The 18449-nt window shown below is 41.9% G+C and overlaps 1 protein-coding gene across 5 annotated transcripts in view; it reads right to left on the reverse strand.

The window, feature by feature from the left end:
• GHR (growth hormone receptor) overlaps nucleotides 1-17900 on the reverse strand; it is a 302306-nt gene extending 284406 nt beyond the window's left edge. For 2 of the 5 annotated variants that reach the window (XM_043887649.1, XM_043887645.1), the window contains exon 1: nucleotides 17779-17900. The gene's annotated coding sequence lies outside the window, so the exon portion shown is untranslated. Of the gene's footprint in view, nucleotides 1-16911; nucleotides 16935-17018; nucleotides 17502-17778 lie in introns of those variants that run through there. The other 3 variants (XM_043887647.1, XM_043887648.1, XM_043887651.1) reach the window with 3 other exon arrangements.
• Between the last annotated feature and the right edge of the window lie 549 nt (nucleotides 17901-18449).

An 18449-nucleotide genomic window follows, 5' to 3' on the forward strand; every position in this document is an offset into this window, starting at 1 on the left:
CTGAATTTAGAATTAGAGGTTAGAGAGATTTCAGCATTGGTTAGCCCAGATATCCATGTTGTTTATCTTCCCAGAGTCAAAGTTTGAATAATTTATAAAAATTTCTTCTTCTGAATTTCATGACCCAAGTTCCAAAGCAACCAAGGGTAATTTTCAGTTGGGCTATTGCAGGTATAAAGATCAGTCAATGATTTCACTGAATATTCCATATCCTTCATATAATATGTAAAAAAAAATATAGTAACTATAGAAAGACTGAGAGATAGAGGTTAACGAAGCAAAGTCAAACATATTATAAAATAATAAAATATCTGAATTATGATACAACATCCATGCCTGCTCTATTGAGGTGCTTAATTCTAAGCCTATTATTGACCCTGGATCAACGTCATTGTTAGAGCGCAGGAACTCATAGGAAAAGACCCTAATGCTTGGAAAGACTGAAGGCAGAAGGAGGGGACGACAGAGGGTGAGAGAGTTGGACAGCATCACCAACTCGATGGACATGAGTTTGAGCAAGCTCCGGAGTTGGTTATGGACCGGGATGCCTGGCGTGCTGCAGTCCATGGGGTCGCAAAGAGTCAGATATGACTGAGCGACTGAACTGAACTGAATTTTCTGATGAGCTTCTTGGTCAATGTATGCAGATATCAAGATAACAGTTTTTACAAATTGTTAGGTAGGCTGAGAAGATGTTCCACGGATCCAAGGCTGACAGTTAATCCAGATTAATAAGAAATATACCATGCATGTTTCATAATACAGATTGGTCAATGACTGCATGGCTATCAAAAGGCACCAAGGAGAGGGGCTGAGCAAGTGGAGAAGAAGGGGAAGGTGGGAGGATAGTATCAAGAGAGCTCCAAAGCAGAAAACATATGTCTTCATTTTAGCTGAGTTATTTACCACTTGTGAATCCCTGGGCAAGTAACAACTTCCCTGAGTTTCATTCCCTCATCTACCTAAGGGGCTCAAGGTGTGGCTAAGGTATAGGCTATGTGACTCACAGTTAGCAGAATTAAATGTGACAAGTACACACAAAGCCAGGCACATGGAACTGACTGGGTCATGTCTGATTTAGGGGCTCCTGCTTCACATTTGATGTTCAGGACACAATGTTCAAAATAAAATTTCTTCCCAGTCATCACACTGCTATGAGTAATTCTGAGCTAACTGATGGCAGCTCAGCTATACATAAGCCTACCAAATAGTCTTGTGCCTTTGATACATTTGTTTTGAGACCTTACTCTGTGTTCAACATGTTGTTGGATACCAGCATCACTGGATTTTCACTCATAGAACATACTGTTTAGTTACAAAGATTAGCTGGTTCGACATATAACAGCACCCTCATAAAAGAGTGTATGTGCAGTATTTTAAAATTTTATAATTAAATAAAGTGTGATACTCTGGAGTGAATTCTGAAATGGAAAAAGGACATTAGTGAAAACACCAAGAAAATGTGAATAAAGTCTGGAGTTAGTTAATAATTTTGTACTAATGTTGGTTTTTAAATTTTGACAAATATACCATGATTACTGACATTAACATTAGGGGAAACTGGACAAGGGAAAGACAGGAACTCTATAGTTTTTGCAACTTTTCTGTAAATCTGAAATTAGTCGCAAATAAAAAGTTTATTTTAAAAACTCATATTGTGCTATCCAACACAAGACGCCTGTTCCTTCCCCTACCCCTAATATGGCACACTGCCTAATTTCTCACTGCACCTGTATTTCTCTGCCTGAAGGTTCTCTCTTGCATCTGGAGATAGCTTTGCCCTCCTGAATGTTAGTGACCAGGAATTAATGACTGATGGAAGTTGGTGGGTAAATATTCAAACTCTTTCAGCTTTGGGTGAGAGGACTCTGAGATGTGTACTTTGCTGGGGCTCCCAAAATCTCTCCAAGAAGATGACAAACTCCAGAAGATGACAAACTGCCAATGACAATACCTTGTTTCATAACGTATCCTTTATTGGCTCCTTTCCCTTCCTTTTTTCACTCTCCCAAATAAACATTTATCCAGATTCCTTCTGTTATGGCTTTCTTCTGAGAGAAACCCAAACCAAGACACAACTCAAGTGAAGAGGCTACTGAATATATCAGTTTGAGGTCATTATGGAGAGAGATGGGGTTTCCCCGCTGGCGCTAGTGGTAAAGAACTCACCTGCCAAATGCAGGAGACATAAAGACACGGGTTCAACCCTTAGTCAGGAAGATCCCTGGAGGATGGCATGGCAACCCATTCCAGTATTCTTGCCTGGAAAATCCCACAGACAGAGAAGCCTGGCAGGCTACAGTCCACAGTGTTGCAAAGAGTTGGGACACAACTGGAGTGACTTCGAATGTACGGAGAGAGATTAATAACTGACCTAATTTTACCTCTGGTCCCTCATTCCATACTATGAGGAAATCCCACCAAACTATAAATATACTAGGGATTGGCATATGAAAGCTATGCATGTTTGGACATGTGGAAGGGAAATAAATTTTTGCAGGAATGCTAACAAAACTTCCATGAACTACTAAAATGCATTCATTCAACCAAAACTTAGGAAGGATTTTCTACAGAATATAAAGTGAACAAGACAGAAAAGGTCTGTACTATTAGAGAGCTTATGATTTTGTTCGTGGAGATAGACAGAAAAATAGAAAAACAAATTAATGAATAAAATAATATTAGGTAAGTGGTAGGTGCTGTGATGAAAATAAAACAGAGATATATGATAGCATCCCCTAGTTGAGGAAAGACTACGCTAGCTATGGGTCAGAGAAGTCCTTTTGAGAAGGTGACATTTGAGCTTGGGCCTGAATGACAAAAGAGAACTAGTCTTAAATGGATGCATATGTATATATATGTGTGTGGGTGTATACACACACACACACACACACACACATTCACACCTCTATCATATTACAGAGTCAGGCATGAGGAGTATAATGTCCTTTCATAAAGTATTATCTCTCTATCCATCATAAAATATAGACCATCTAGTTATTAAAAATAGGAGGCTTACATGTTAGATAAGCATACTAAAGTATTTGCATCTACAAATGAAAAGATAAGATGTCTGAGCTTTAAAATACTTAGGGGCAATGTGGAAAGATTAAACTAGATTAGCAAAATATTGATGACCCTGGAAGTTGAGTAATGGGTACCTGAGGATCAAAATACTATTTGCTTTACTTTGTTTATGTAAAACTTCCTACAATCAAAAGCTTTTTTAAAGTAAAACGTATATCAAAGAAAGAGAGAGAATTCCCAAAGTTATAGAAAGCCCACCTCACCAAGTTTTCATCAGCAAATTAGAAGTTCTACCAGGAAGAGGAGTCCCGTGGAATCATGAAGGCATAAGGAGAAACTCTGGACTATGCGATGAGAAAGGAAATTACAGGATATCCTTTCAATGGAATGCTGAGCCTCCAGGGATTAGCTGATCCTATGGGAGTCTGAGTCTTTGTATTTGCCTATGCTATTTTACAGCTTTGCAGAATCCGAAGTTAACTTGTAGAAATGAGCCACAAAAATAGTTTTTGTCCAAATAAATGCAAATCACTTGTATCCATGGGATGTAATTGATTATTTCCCTATGGATAGGTCAGAGTTTACAAATTCATTTCAACATTCCCCTACTGTATCTACATTTGTGTGGTTCTCCTTTAAAATGACTATGACATCTTTTCCAGTTTCTTCATTAATCAATACCTATATTATTTTACATCTGTTTGTTTTCTATCATGGTTTTACCTTTTAAGAAAATTCACCTTTAACAAAGAGAAGCAACTTTAAAGTGTTCCAGTAATAGAAGATGTGCAGTTAAGTGTCAAAGTCTGCAAGATTTTTCGAAGTCAAGGACTGAAACACTCTTGGGCTTTTGTGCTCATCCCCCTAGGTTCTCACGAGTCACAGCGAATCACTGTAGGCTGTTCTGTCCTCAGAAAAGCTTTTTACAACAAGTCCCAACACCCCAACTGGCCAACTTTCAATCGTCCCTTAACTCACTAGGCAGCACTTCGCCTACACTGACAGACAGCAATTTCTCTGACAAACATCATATACAGGAATGGCTTATGTTACTGATTTTAAAAGTCGAATTTCACAAGCCACTGATAATCATCTGGATATATCTTTCATTTCTGTTGTATGGTAATAATCTAGGCACATTAACAGAGAAGTCACAAGAAACTAATCTCTGGCCTCTTCTGAAGGAGGAAATTTCAACAATTCAAACAAAAGAAACACTTCAGGGACTCATTAAAGCCACAAATTGGGTTGATCAGAGAAAGCAGAAGTGGGTAAAAAAGCAGCAATTGGTATCAAGTGACCCTTTAGGAGGAAACGTTTTAAGGTTCTCTCTCAGAGCAAGATGGTACTGCTGGTCATCCATATGAGCCAGGCATTGTTTGGATTCATTTAAACTACATCAGCTTTCCCAAGTAAGAATCACTATCTCCCTTTTGCAGACAAAGTTCAGAATGATTCATTAACTTGCTGAGAGTTGTAAAGGTAGTAAATGGCAGTGAAAAAGTGAAAATGTTAGTCACTTAGTCATGTCCGACTCTTTGTGACCCCATTTGCGACCCCATGGACTGGAGCCCACCAGGCTCCTCTGCCCATGGAATTCTCCAGGCAAGAATACTGGAGTGGGTTGCCATTCCCTTCTCCAAGGGAGTAAATGACTGAGATAGATTCAAATCTCTTCAGATAATCCAGATCTGTGTGATTCCAAAGCCTACTGCGTGCCCTTTCCAAAATGCCAACCTACCTTTAGGCTTCTGCAGCGGCTGCCACCCCAGAAGACATCCGCCAGCCCCGACTCACAGGCAAATCCCTGTGTGTTCCCAGGGAAAGGAACTGCTGGTCAAGTGTCACTTGTCTTAATCCACAACCCACCTACTCATGAATGATGGAGATAAACCACATGCTATAAACAACAGAGTAAAAGTCAATGTTTATGAGTGAGACTGTGATGTAGCAGAAAGAACCCTTCAAAGAAATCTAGAGGAACGGGGCTATAAATCTGGCACTGTCCCTGGGGAGTTTAATGCTGGGGAAGTCTTGTCACTCCCATTTCCTCATCTATAAATAAAGGGAGGATGTTGGATTCAGCTTTCAGCAAGGGTCTACTAGCATTCTCCTTTGTGTAGGGTGGCCTCAGGCATTACAGAGATTTAGCATCCTGACTCTAGGCACTAAAAGTCCATAAATCCTTCCAGTCCTTTGAACAATCCTACTTCCAAATGCCCCTATGCCCTGCTTAGCAGAATAGTTGAGAATCACTGGTGAAGGATCTCAGATTCTAGGAAGCTCCATGGCTCTACAGGCCCAACACTGTCAGAACAAGGATGCGGCAGGGAAGTGGGGCTAGAGGAGGAAATCCCAGGCCAGCTCTACCATCGTAGGGTCCATTCAGGATCATATTCTTAAAGGAAAACCACAATGTGGGCATCTTTAACAGACTTCTTGGAATATTGCTAAAGAAAGAAGTTTTAAAATTGAATTTGCATAATGTTCATGCAAGAGAAGTTTACAGAGACACCTGTAAGCGTCACCACTGTCTGGCAAGGACTAGGTTCAGGATAGCCATGTCCCAACAGCCACCCAAGGGAGGGGCCTATATGGCACATCTGTAAATCCATAATTAGCAATGAGAAGGGCTCCCAGTGGGAAACCAACCCACAGCCTGCTACCCCCTCCTGCTCCCTGTTACAAATGACCCCGGCAGCTCCTGGAGCTCAGTTCCCACCCTCCTCACGCACAATGTTTACCTATCCAAACAGTTCACTGTATTTTAAATCCTGGCTCTGGAGCCACTTTGTCCATAACACCTCACCTCAAACGCTTTAGCTCAAAACAGATCTCCCTTCACTCTAAATAAATGTCACATTTACATTCTGTAATATAATTTTTCGTGAAATTGTGTACCTGTCAGTACAAAGGCACCCCACATACATTATTAGTGCTGCCTTCCTAGCTTAATTGCTAGGTCCTCAAATCAAAGGTCATGTCTTATACTACTTTTGTATTCTCCAGGGCCCTGAACATTCCTGGGAACATGGTAAAATGGTTCAATAAATATGTGTTCTTAACGAAGGAAACTATAAGCAAGGTGAAAAGACAGCCTTCAGAATGGGAGAAAATAATAGCAAACAAAGCATTAATCTCAAAAATATACAAGCAACTCCTGCAGCTCAATTCCAGAAAAATAAATGACCCAATCAAAAAATGCGCCAAAGAACTAAACAGACATTTCTCCAAAGAAGACATATAAATGGCTAACAAACACATGAAAAGATGCTCAACATCACTCATTATCAGAGAAATGCAAATCAAAACCACAATGAGGTACCATTACATGCCAGTCAGGATGGCTGCTATCCAAAAGTGTATAAGCAATAAATGCTGGAGAGGGTGTGGAGAAAAGGGAACCCTCTTACACTGTTGGTGGGAATGCAAACTAGTACAGCCACTATGGAGAACAGTGTGGAGATTCCTTAAAAAACTGGAAATAGAACTGCCATATGACCCAGCAATCCCACTTCTGGGCATACACCCGAGGAAACCAGAATTGAAAGAGACATGTGTACCCCAATGTTCATCACAGCACTGTTTATAATAGCCAGGACATGGAAGCAACCTAGATGTCCATCAGCAGATGAATGGAAAAGAAAGCTGTGGTATATATACACAATGGAATATTACTCAGCCATTAAAAAGAATACATTTGAATCAGTTCTAATGAGGTAGATGAAACTGGAGCCTATTACACAGAGTGAAGTAAGCCAGAAAGAAAAACACCAATATAGTATACTAATGCATATATATGGAATTTAGAAAGATGGTAACGATGACCCTATATGTGAGACAGCAAAAGAGACACAGATGTAAAGAACAGACTGTTGGACTCTGTGGGAGAAGGTGAGGGTGGGATGATTTGAGAAAATAGCACTGAAACATGTATGTTATCATATGTGAAACAGATTGCCAGTCCAGCTTTGAAGTATGAGACAGGGTGCTCAGGGCTGGTGCACTGGGATGACCCTGAGGGATGGGATGGGGAGGGAGGTGGGAGAGAGGGTCAGGGTAGGGAACACATGTACACCCATGGCTGATTCACGTGAATGTATGGCAAAAACCACCACAATATTGTAAAGTAATTAGCCTCCAATTAAAATAATAAAAATAAATAAATAAATAAATTGGAAATGACATAAATAGAACTTGGATAATACTTATGAAGTATAAAGATGAAGTCTGTATAAAGATGATTCTTCCCAATCAACCTGTGCTATATACCTTCAAGTAATTTTAATGTATAAGGTAAATACATGATTGATCATGAAAAAAATTTTAAATGTCTATATATTATGTGGTATTATCATCAAATATATATTAAAATGCAGACAAATAGAAATACATATTTTAATACAAAAATAAAATAAATAAATAAATATATGTTCTGTCTTTGATTTTTCACAATGATTCCCAAAATACCAGTAGCTTGGCCAATTTGCATCCTGCAGGCTAATAAAATATCTTATTTATTCAGCATCTTTTCCTGATTAGTTTTCAAAGTACTTTTCAGATGACATCATTAACTCTTGCATACCTTATATGTACTGAAAGAATAAATAAGAACACTAAAGTGTACAGGACAAAGGCAAAGAGAATTAAAATCTCATACTCTGTGATGAGGGTATACCAAGAACTGGCAGACAAGATGAGTATTCCCAGTTCTACTGCATTCCATGGAAAAATTCAAAATGTTTCCACCTTACTTCAATGTTTCCAAGGCCCTGCACAAGATCCACTTTGGAAACCTGGTCATCACATTTGGGTGCCATCATTAATCTAAGGCAAATTAACACTAAATCTGCATTATCAGCTTACAGTCTAGTGATCATCCAATCCTATCCACATCCCTTTGCCCCCAGCTCTCCATGTAGGTCTTGTCAACAACTTCAATTTCTCTCTGTATTTTACTACATACTAACATCGTTAGTTCTTCTATGTATTCTTACCAATTCTTCTTAATCTCTTCTGCTTCTGTTAGGTTCTTACTGTTTCTGTCCTTTATTGTGCCCATCCTTGCATGAAATATTCCCTTGATATCTCCAATTTTCTTGATGAGATCTCTAGTCTTTCCCAATCTACTGTTTTCCTCTATTTCTTGGCATTGTTCATTTAAGAAGGGCTTCTTATCTCTCCTTGCTATTCTCTGGAACTCAGCATTCAGTTGGGTGTATCTTTCCCTTTCTCCCTTGCCTTTCATTTCTCTTCTTTTATCAGCTATTTGTAAAGCCTCATAAGACAACCACTTTGCCTTCTTGCATTTTTTTTTTCCTTTGGAATGGTTTTGGTCACTGCCTATTGTATAATGCTATGAACCTCCACATAGTTCTTCCGGCACTCTGTCTACCAGATCTAATCTCTTAAATATATTTCTTACCTCCACAGTATAATCGTAAGGGATTTGATTTAGGTCATATCTGATTGGCCTAGTGGTTTTCCCCCACTTTCTTTAATTTGAGCCTGAATTTTGAAATAAGGAGCTCATGATCTGAGCTACACTCAGCTCTGGGTCTTATTTTTGCTGACTGTATAGAACTTATCCAACTTCAGCTACAAAGAATATAATCAATCTGATTTTGGTATTGACCATCTGGCAATGTCCATGTGTAGAGTCATCTCCTGTGTTGTTGGAAGACAGTGTTTGCTATGACCAGTGCGTTCTCTTGACAAAACTCTTAGCCTTTGCTCTACTTCATTTTGTACTCCAAGGCCAAACTTGCCTGTTACTCCAAGTGTATCTAGACTTGTCTCTTGGCTACTTTTGCATTACAATCCCCTAGGATGAAAAGGGTATTCTTTATTTGGTGTTAGTTCTAGAAGGTCTTGTAGGTCTGTACAGATGTTCAAAAAAGGTGTTAATGACATGGATAATGATGGTGTGGTCACTCACCTAGAGCCAGACATCCTGGAGTGTGAAGTTAAGTGAACCTTAGTACAAAGTTAGACGAAGTGATGGAATTCCAGTTGAGCTATTTCAAATTCTGAAAGATGATGCCGTCAAAGTGCTGCACTGAATATCTTAGCAAATTTGGAAAACTCAGCAGTGGCCACAGGACTGGAAAAGGTCAGTTTTCATTCCAATCCCAAAGAAGGGAAATGCCAAAGAATGTTTAAACTACTGCACAATTGCACTCATTTCACATGCTAGCAAGGTAATGCTCAAAATCCTTCAAGCTAGGCTTCAGCAGTATGTGAACTGAGAACTTTCAGATATACAAGCTGGCTTTAGAAAAGGCAGAGGAACCAGAGATCAAATTGCCAACATTCATTCGATCATAGAAAAAATACGGGATTCCAGAAAAATATCTACTTCTGTATCACTGACTACGCCAAAGGCTTTGATTGTGGAAACACCAGCATACCTTACCTCTTTCCTGAGAAACCTGCATGCCGGTCAAGAAGCAACAGTTAGAAACGGACATGGAGCAAACTGGTTCAAATTGGGAAAGGAATACGTCAAGACTGTATATTGTCACCTTTCTAATTTAACTTCTATGCAGAGTACATCATATGAAATGCCAGGCTGGATTAATCACAAGCTAGAATCAAGGTTGCTGGGAGAAATATCAACAACTTCAGATTGCAGATGATACCACTCTAATGGTAGAAAGTGAAAATGAACTAAAGAGCCTCTTGAGGAGGGTGAGAGAGAAGAACAAAAAAGCTGGCTTAAAACTCAAATTAAAAAAAGTAAGATCACGGCACCCAGTCTCATCACTTCATGGCAAATAGGTGGGAGAAAGTGAAAAGAGTGATAGATTTTCTTTCCTTGGGCTCCAAAATCACTAGGGACAGTGACTGCAGTCATGAAATTAAAAGACACTCACTCCTCGGAAGGAAAGCTATGAGAAACCTAGACAGCATATTCAAAAGCAGAGACATCACTTTGCCAACAAAGGTCCATGTAGTCAAAACTATAGTTTTTCCAGTAGGCATCTATGGATATGAGAGTTAGACCAAAAAGAAGGCTGAGCGCCAAAGAATTGATCCTTTCAAATTGCGGTGCTGGAGAAGACTCTTAAGAGTCCCTTGGACGGCAAGGAAATCAAACCTGAATATTCATTGGAAGGACTGATGCTAAAGCTGAAGCTCCAATACTTTGGCCACCTGATGCAAAGAGCTGACTCATCCTGATGCTCGGAAAGATTGAAGGCAGGAGGAGAAGGGGACGACAGAGGATGAGATGGTTGAGAAGGGGACGACAGAGGATGAGATGGTTGGATGGCATCACCGACCAACTGACATGAGTTTGAGCAAACTCTGGGAGATAGTAAAGGACAGGGAAGCCTGGCATACTGCAGCCCATGGGGTCGCAAAAAGTCAGACATGACTTAGTGACTGAACAAAAACAACAATGTCATTAGTAACATATCAGTATTGAATGTTTATTCTATGACAAACAAAGATTGTTTTGCACATGTCCCTGTTGGAAATATGGTGTTGCACTGATGGCTGATAAAAAGAAATCCTTCCTCCTCACTCTGTTGCTCTTTCTTTAGTCTTTCTGACTTGTTCGGTATAAAATTGGTGTCTTTCCTTCTGTCATCATCATCTTGGCAGGGATCCTGGTATCTTCTCCCCTTATGGGAAGAAACCATTGTAGAGGGTTTGTCTTCAGGAATCTTCATAATTTCTCATTCACCTATGCTTTTCCTGGCTCTTCTTTACCTAGCTTTATCAAATTGAGGTTTTTCCTGGGTAACAACAACATAGCTTGAAGATGTCCAAAGAAGTCACGGATAGGGTGAAGTGGGATCATATGCCATCATCCTGACCAAGGACAAAGCTTACATCTGACTGATAGCAATCATAATTGGAAGTCTAACTGAGGACTTATCAGCCATCCTCAAACTTGAGATGAGGTATTTCTGCATCACAGTAGCACCTTCTAGTTTAATGAGCATGAGAAGAAAACTTTGTAAGACTGTTTTGTAATGATATCACTCTACTTTTGATATGACCACTCAAAGATTTTTTTTTTAAAAGGTGGATGTAATGTGATGCTTACTATGATAAAGGATACTTTTAAGCAAGAAGAAATAAATGAGTTTTTCTATGCACCAATGACTTTATCATATGTCTAATATACTAACAAATGTTACTCACTCATTTGTTTTTGACTCTTTGTGAGCCCATGGACTGTAATCTGCCAGATCCCTCTATCCATGGGATTCTCCAGGTAAGAATACTGGAGGTGGTTGTCCTTCCCTTCTCCAGGAGATCTTCCTAACCCAGGGGTTGAACCTGGGTCTCCAGCATTGCAGGCAGATTCTTTACCATCTGAGCCACCAGGGAAGCCCTATACTAAAGGAACAGAGAGGGATGCCTCTCTTAAGGTTTTTCATTATATATTACTTTAAATGTTTTATTTTGTAAACAACTGAGGATACGATCAAGGAGTTATTATAGCAAATGTCTAGCATAGCAGGCTGTCCACCATAGACCAATATATCAAAGCACCTGTTCAATTTGCAAGCCCTTTTGGTTCTAGTGCTGACTGAGGGATTTATGGGGCACTTTCTACCACTGGCGCCAAATCTCCATGAAGTGAGCATTTTCCTTAGGATACACTTTCCACTTAGAAGCCCAGCCAGCTGGGGATAGACTTGTTTATGTTTAAACAAATTCACAATCTAAGAAGTCTATTTCATTGGGGTTATAATGACATTCTTCTAAAGAAAACTGACTGAAGTCTAGTCAATAACAAAAGATGCAAGCCCTAATCAGAGCGGTAAACACATCTGGACGTTTTAAGGACTCTGTAGAAGGAATTACCTACTGACTTGGGAATGGAGTATTTGAAGGTAAGTTGAGAGGCTAATTAAAAACACACAGCCCAACAATTTGACAAAATCATCGCCTTCCTATGAATCATTATTCAGTGAAATGGGGATCTGACCTAAGGGTTCATTCGCCTATATTAAAAGGTAGTGAGAAACACCCAACAAGGAAGTTGAGACTAAGCAATGACCCTCTCTGTCACCCTTCTTTTAAGAGTCTGGTACTCTTCATGGAAATTTGTTTAGCTCAAAGAAAAAACAACAAGAAAAGAAAAGAAACTACTTCAGGAAGACCTCCTGCATTAGACTGTGATGAGCCGGTACTGTTTAGAAATGGGAGCTGGAAGCACGGTTGTGATTTCATTTTTATCTGTTTTACATAATTGATTTTTAAAAATTAATGGTAAGGGAAGAGAATCATTAAACAGTATTTCTTGATGCTTATATCCAAAATTCTTGCACACTGTTAAATAAATGATATAAATTATAGCTCAACCGTCCAAGGTAGCCCACATTAAGTCAATTAACACTCTTTCCACACGGCTGTGTCTACAGCATTCAGCAAGAGAAACAATAAAAAAAATGAATCACATTTATTTTGTGCTCTTGAGAATCCCACAGCCTAGCAAGGAAGACAGATATGTAAAGAGTAGACCACAAAACTGAAAATGAGTGAAATAGGTGTTCCTACAGATGTTCAAGCAAAGCCCGAAAAGATCTGAGAGAGAAATTCAATAATTTAATGAATACAAACATAGCTCTGAAAAAAATCCTAGGAGATTATTTTGATAATTCCTCTCTTCTTGTTGTTTATTTATTATTAACTTGTGAGAAATATGAAGCTCAAGAAAGCTAAGTAGTCTGCAAAAATTACAAAGCCTGTTAGAAGCAGAGGTTAGAGGAGACCCAGGTTTCCTTATACCTACTTTATTTCACATTATGTGATCCTAACTGGCAGGTTTCTAATATCAAAGCAGAAATTTGGTTTAGAAATTATATATTCAAGTACTTACCAGTAGATCTGCTATATTTGAGGGAGGAGGGTGAATAGGAGGTAGGGAGTAGTGAAATAGATTTAAAAAAAATTTTTTTTAACATATAGCTGATTTACAACATTGTATTAGTTTCAAGTGTACAGCAAAGTGGTTTATATATATATGTATATATATATATTTTTTCAGCTTCTTTTTCCATATAGGTCATTACAATGAAATAGATATTTGAACTTCAAAAACTGCACTTTATCATTGATTATTTCCTCCCTTTAAATGAGTAAAGAATAAAGCAAGGAAGAAAATGTAATATGGATGGAGACCTTAATGCAAAGGTGATTGATGGGTGAGGACTCTTAATGCAAACACACACAAACATGAGGGGAACAGCATGGAAAATTGCATCTAAGAGCACAAGACTCGCATTGGCCCTTTGTCCTGACTGAAGTCTGTGCACAAGTAGGATCTTCTGATAGGCCCAGATGTCAGTCTTTATCACAGGTTAGTTTTTCTCTTTGCCAAGAAGAAATGGTCATTTCTTTCACATCCAGACTTGCTGATATAAACAACGCTGTCATCATCATCAAGCATAAACACTTTCTGCAGGAAGACAGAAGAGTCTCGGCTGTGGCAGATTCTCAGCTGGTGGCAGAGGAAACTCATAATTTAGTCGGGAAGCCTCAGCTGGATACACAAAAGAGAAATCAATCATGACAGATAGGTGTCTAATACTGAGTCCAGGTTATAAATGCTACAAGTGGAAACGCCTCCATTCTGGCACAAAATACTCACAGAGGAGAAAATACTCACTGACAGTAGGCACAAAATATTCACAGAGGAGAAAAGTCATTCTCAGTGGAGTTAATTTGCATGTTGGTGGTAAAGTTCAGACTCAAACTGGGCTCAGATGGGTCCCAAAGCTGTTGCCTTTGCACCACGCCCTCTATCCCATATGAACCAGCTTTGCTTCCTCTCTCCAAGGTGAGGACTTGGTAAGTGAGGAGTATCAGGGAGCTCCCTGAGTACTGAGATAGAACTGCTCCAGACTTCCCTGTGGCGTCGGCAAGCATTTCTCTCCAGAGGAAGACAAGATTGTTGACTCAGTTCATGTCCTATATGTACATCTTCAACCCCAGTTGCCTGAGGAAGTGTCTCTGTGTGACGTACTTTCACTTCATTTAGGGCCAGATAGCATAGTGTCTAGGACTTGGACAGAACAAGTCTTCAATAAATGCTGACTGTGAGTACTGACTCACACTTGTGAAAAGAATATCTCACAATGTCATCTCTACCTGTCTGTAACACGCAGCTGCAATTTGCTCATTTTCAGAATATTCTACATCTGCTATTCAGGGCTTGTTATTCCTTGATAGTAAGAAATGAGAGAGCTGTCTTCACTGCATGTAGAATTCTATTCACCTACACAGTATTACATTTTCCACAGACTCACTGGAAGTTCAGGCATGAAAAAAGTCTTGAAACTATTATATCATAATGTTTTGAGTATGGATGATTAATAATCTGAAAATAAGTGAGTTGTTTACAGGTTTGAAATTAGTGAACAGTGTAATGAAATGGCTAAAAGAGCTCATGAATATTAAACTGACTTAATAGATGTAGAACATCCACGACTCGGGATTTCACATCTTGTTTTGGACGATAAACATTAGGAAAGATGGTGAGAATGTGGACTCAAGGGCATATTGGTCAGGGCAGAAATGGGTGGCACTCCACAGTGGGCGAGGAATAGCTCTGAGAACAGGTGAAAAACAATTCAGGAAGAAGGAGAATTCTGTTTGTTCTCCATACAGCACTTAAAGGGATGGGAGTTAGAGTCACTGTATGTGGTTCCAGTTTAGGCCAGTAAGCTGACGAAAATGTTGATTCAGTACAGGCAGAACTTTCTAGTCATGAATCTCTCCTAGAAGAGACTGGCTAGTGAGGAAGCAAGATTTTCATCTGATTATTTCCAAGAAGAGCTCAGCTGGCCCACTAATAGGGATGGCTCTGAAGTGGTGGTTCTTGCCCCTGGTAAGGCGCTACCTCTAAAGTCAGTGATCATACTAATCAACCATGTTATTGAGTATATTCTTTACTTTATACTGTCCCAGGTTTAAAAAAATATCACTTTACCAAAAAGACATCCTGTATTGCCTTGTTTACCCAGCTAGCAAAGGTATGACTCTAGCCTTAGAACACTTTGATTCTCACCAACTCAAGATTCAGAAAGTGATTAGGTGATTTGAATACTCATATTATTTAAGTCACTACCACAGTTTATAGGGGTTTCTTTTTTAAAAAGAAAAAGAGGTGATTTGTATGGACATATGTGAACACACACACAAAATATAAATTATTTTCATTATTGACATACTTTAAAAAAATGTATTCTCTGAAAGTAAACCAAAACTCCGGCAGTTTACCAGTGGAATGACCATAAGCTTAAGGTTAGTAGATTTAAAAGATACAACCCATGCCTTTTTTCTAAGCTAACCATTATGCTGTGCCTTATTCTCAGTGTATCACTCAGATCTATCTTTATATTAACAACGCTTATGAGCAGATGGCCAAAAAGGTTTGCCAAGTTGGACCAACTTTAAGATTTGTTTCCATGTTGGGGTGCTTCATGTGCTTGGCAGAAGCAGACTGCAATGAGGGTTCATTTATTACATTATGCTATAAACATTATGTCTTGAGCTAACAAGATACTCAATATGACAATTCCATAGGTTACTAAGCACCATAAACATCTGTTAACACATGCACCAGAGATAGCACAGAGAAGGTGTCTAATAATAGAATCCATTTTAAAAGCTTATGATGTGGAGTCTGTTGTTTTAAAAACTAACAATCAAAAGCATAGCCCCAAACTCTGCCTAGAAAAAATATTTGCCAGGCAAAGTTAGGCTCAGTTTGGGGGGAAAAAAAAATGCACTGGTATTGTAACTTTGTCAATGCATTTACAGATGTTCATTTCACACCTCTGCCCATGAAGTGCTGGCTTTCCATGCTATTCAGGAGATTTAAACTATAATTTCACTGTGATAATATTTACTCCAAAAGAAAAACTGAATGTTGACTCACCAACTTTCCTTAGACTCATGTGAAGCAAGAAGTTTACAAGAGGGAGGAAGAAGATGAAAGATGGGACATACTCAGGCCACAAATGAAGTTTTCCAATGGTCTCTGGCTTAAAACACATCCTTCCAGCTCCATCTAAAGTCCATCTGAAGGGAAACCATCAATGACCCAGACTCCTTGAAATCTAATCTGGCAACACTGAGCTTTGCTTTTCTCATAAGGAAACAATCCTCAATCACAGAAAAGATGGAACCAACAACTCTCGTCCACTAAATTTTATTTCGTTTCTATTCAGCATTTTAATTTCTAGAAATGTTTCAATACTAGTTACCTGCAAAGTCTGTATACTCTGGCATCCCCAGAGAAGAGGACTTCCAAAATGACAACAACTGCTGAGGGCACAGAACTGCCACGGTGAGGAAAAGTGAGTGCCTTCCCAGGCACACACACTAGGGAATGTGAACCCCCCCAGAGACTGACTACAGCACCCTGGGAATCTCAGATCCACCGATCCAAACTGCGCCCGCGTCTCCGGGCTTCTGAACCCACACATTCACACATCTCCTAGACCCTCAGTCCTCCTGTGCAGGTCTCCTGAGAGCTCCAGAAACCTCTACCACCAGCCCTTCGATGGCAAAGGGATTAGTATTTTAAAGTCTGTGGTACTTAAATCCCGTTCAGCAACTCCTGCGACTTCCCAACCCCCTGGCTTCCCGTTACCTTTCCCAGTCCCTTCCAAGGTCTTCTGGCTGCACAAACAGGCGGGCCGCCCCTCTCCGACCTCCTCCCCCCAAGTGCCCCGCACACCCTACTGGCTCAGGCTCCGACACGCCCCCCACCCCCAGGAGCACACAGGGGCGCACACACACAGCGCGCACGTACACACCCATTCAGCACTCAGACCCCGCACCCGGCCACCGACTCCCGCAGCGCGGCCCCAACAGGCGTACCCCCCTGCTCCAGGTTATACATAAAGCACTCACCCCAAAATAGACTTCCCTGTGCACCCGCAAGTCGGTGATTCTGCTCAGCACCCTCCCACTGAGCACCGCCAGACTCTTCACCCCAGATCCGACACTATCCCACTCACCCGCGGCTCTCTTGCCTCGGGCAGTTCTGTCAAAACTTTGAGCGTGGTCGATTTCATAACCGCAAGTGTGTCCAGGACTGGAGCAGCTCGGCTCGCCACGATCTCCACCCACCCCAGCTCATGCGGACTGCTGGCCGTGACTCCAGCCCCGGCTCCGCCGGTGCCAATGGCCCGGCTGCAGCCTGCACAAACGCACAAGGGGTGGTGCGCTTTGAGGGGGAGCGCGAGGGGTAGAGGCGCACAGCCGGACAACCTCCTCTCTCTCGTCCTCTCCCCGCGCAGCCTGGGACCTCTCCTCGTTCAGCAGCCGAGCCTCTGCAGTTCCTGCCCCAGCCCGGCTGACTGATGATGTCAAACAGAAACGCTCGCACAACTTCTAAGACTTGAACAAAACTGAATTCGGAGGAAGCCCCTCCAGGCACCGCAAACACGGGTGGGAGCAATCGCCAGCGCGGGATGGTTCGCCTGTCACCCCTAACTCCCTGATGCCCCCCCACTAACTTACACAGACACACACACAGACACACGTCCAGAGCGTGGATCGGGTTACAACTACCCACCAGCTGAAAACAACTTCTTGGCGAGGAGGAGGGGCGCACCGCCAACCCCCGAGTCACCAGGACAAAAATTATCAGTGTAAATACGTAAGACAGATTTCCCACTTTTCATAAACAACTGGCGTCCCAGGCTCCACTCCCAGCCCCCCCCCGACACAACAGGGGAAAAGTAACAGCCGGATCCCGGAGCTCCCTTCCAGTACCTCCGAGCTCCGCCTCCGGAGAGAGAGCGCGGTTCGCGTCCGCCCTGGGGCCGAGGGCGCGGGGCCCTGCGGCCCCCCGGGTCCCCGCCGCCGCCTCGGCTCAGCAGCCGCCGCCGCCGCCGCCGCCGCTGCAGCAGCCTGCGCCGCCGCCGCCGCCGCCGCTGCTCCCCAGACCGCCTCCTCTTCCCATGGCTGCGCCCTGCTCGGCGGCTCGCGGGCTGTCAGGCTCGGGGAGGGGGAGGGGGCGGGGTGAGCCGGGAAGGGAGGCTGGGAGGGGAGGGGTGGGAACCGGCGGCCGCCGTTCACCAGGGGTCACGCCGGGCCCGGCCCGCCGCCCCCGGGAGCCGGGCGGCCGCGGCGAGGGGGAGCGGGAGCTGAGGGCGGCCGGTTCGAGACCCGCTGCGGAGGCGCAGAACGCCGTCCCGGCCGAGCATTCCGCGGAGCTGGGATGAAGCGTTCCCCGGCGAGGAGTTGGGAGTTGGTGCGTGTCACTGTCATCTGGGCTGCGCGGCTCCTCCTAGAGGAAAATATTGGTAGTTGCAGGACACTTCCTTCCTCTCCGCCCACCCCTGTTCCCAAAAAGGAGGCAGGACCTAAAAGAGCATAAGTGCAGTCAACAAATTCAGAGAAACGCTTACATTAGCTCTCGGCTGGAAAGGGAGAGAAAACGG

This window comes from Cervus elaphus, chromosome 25 (genome assembly GCF_910594005.1).
Source record: "Cervus elaphus chromosome 25, mCerEla1.1, whole genome shotgun sequence".
Taxonomy (NCBI): domain Eukaryota; kingdom Metazoa; phylum Chordata; class Mammalia; order Artiodactyla; family Cervidae; genus Cervus; species Cervus elaphus.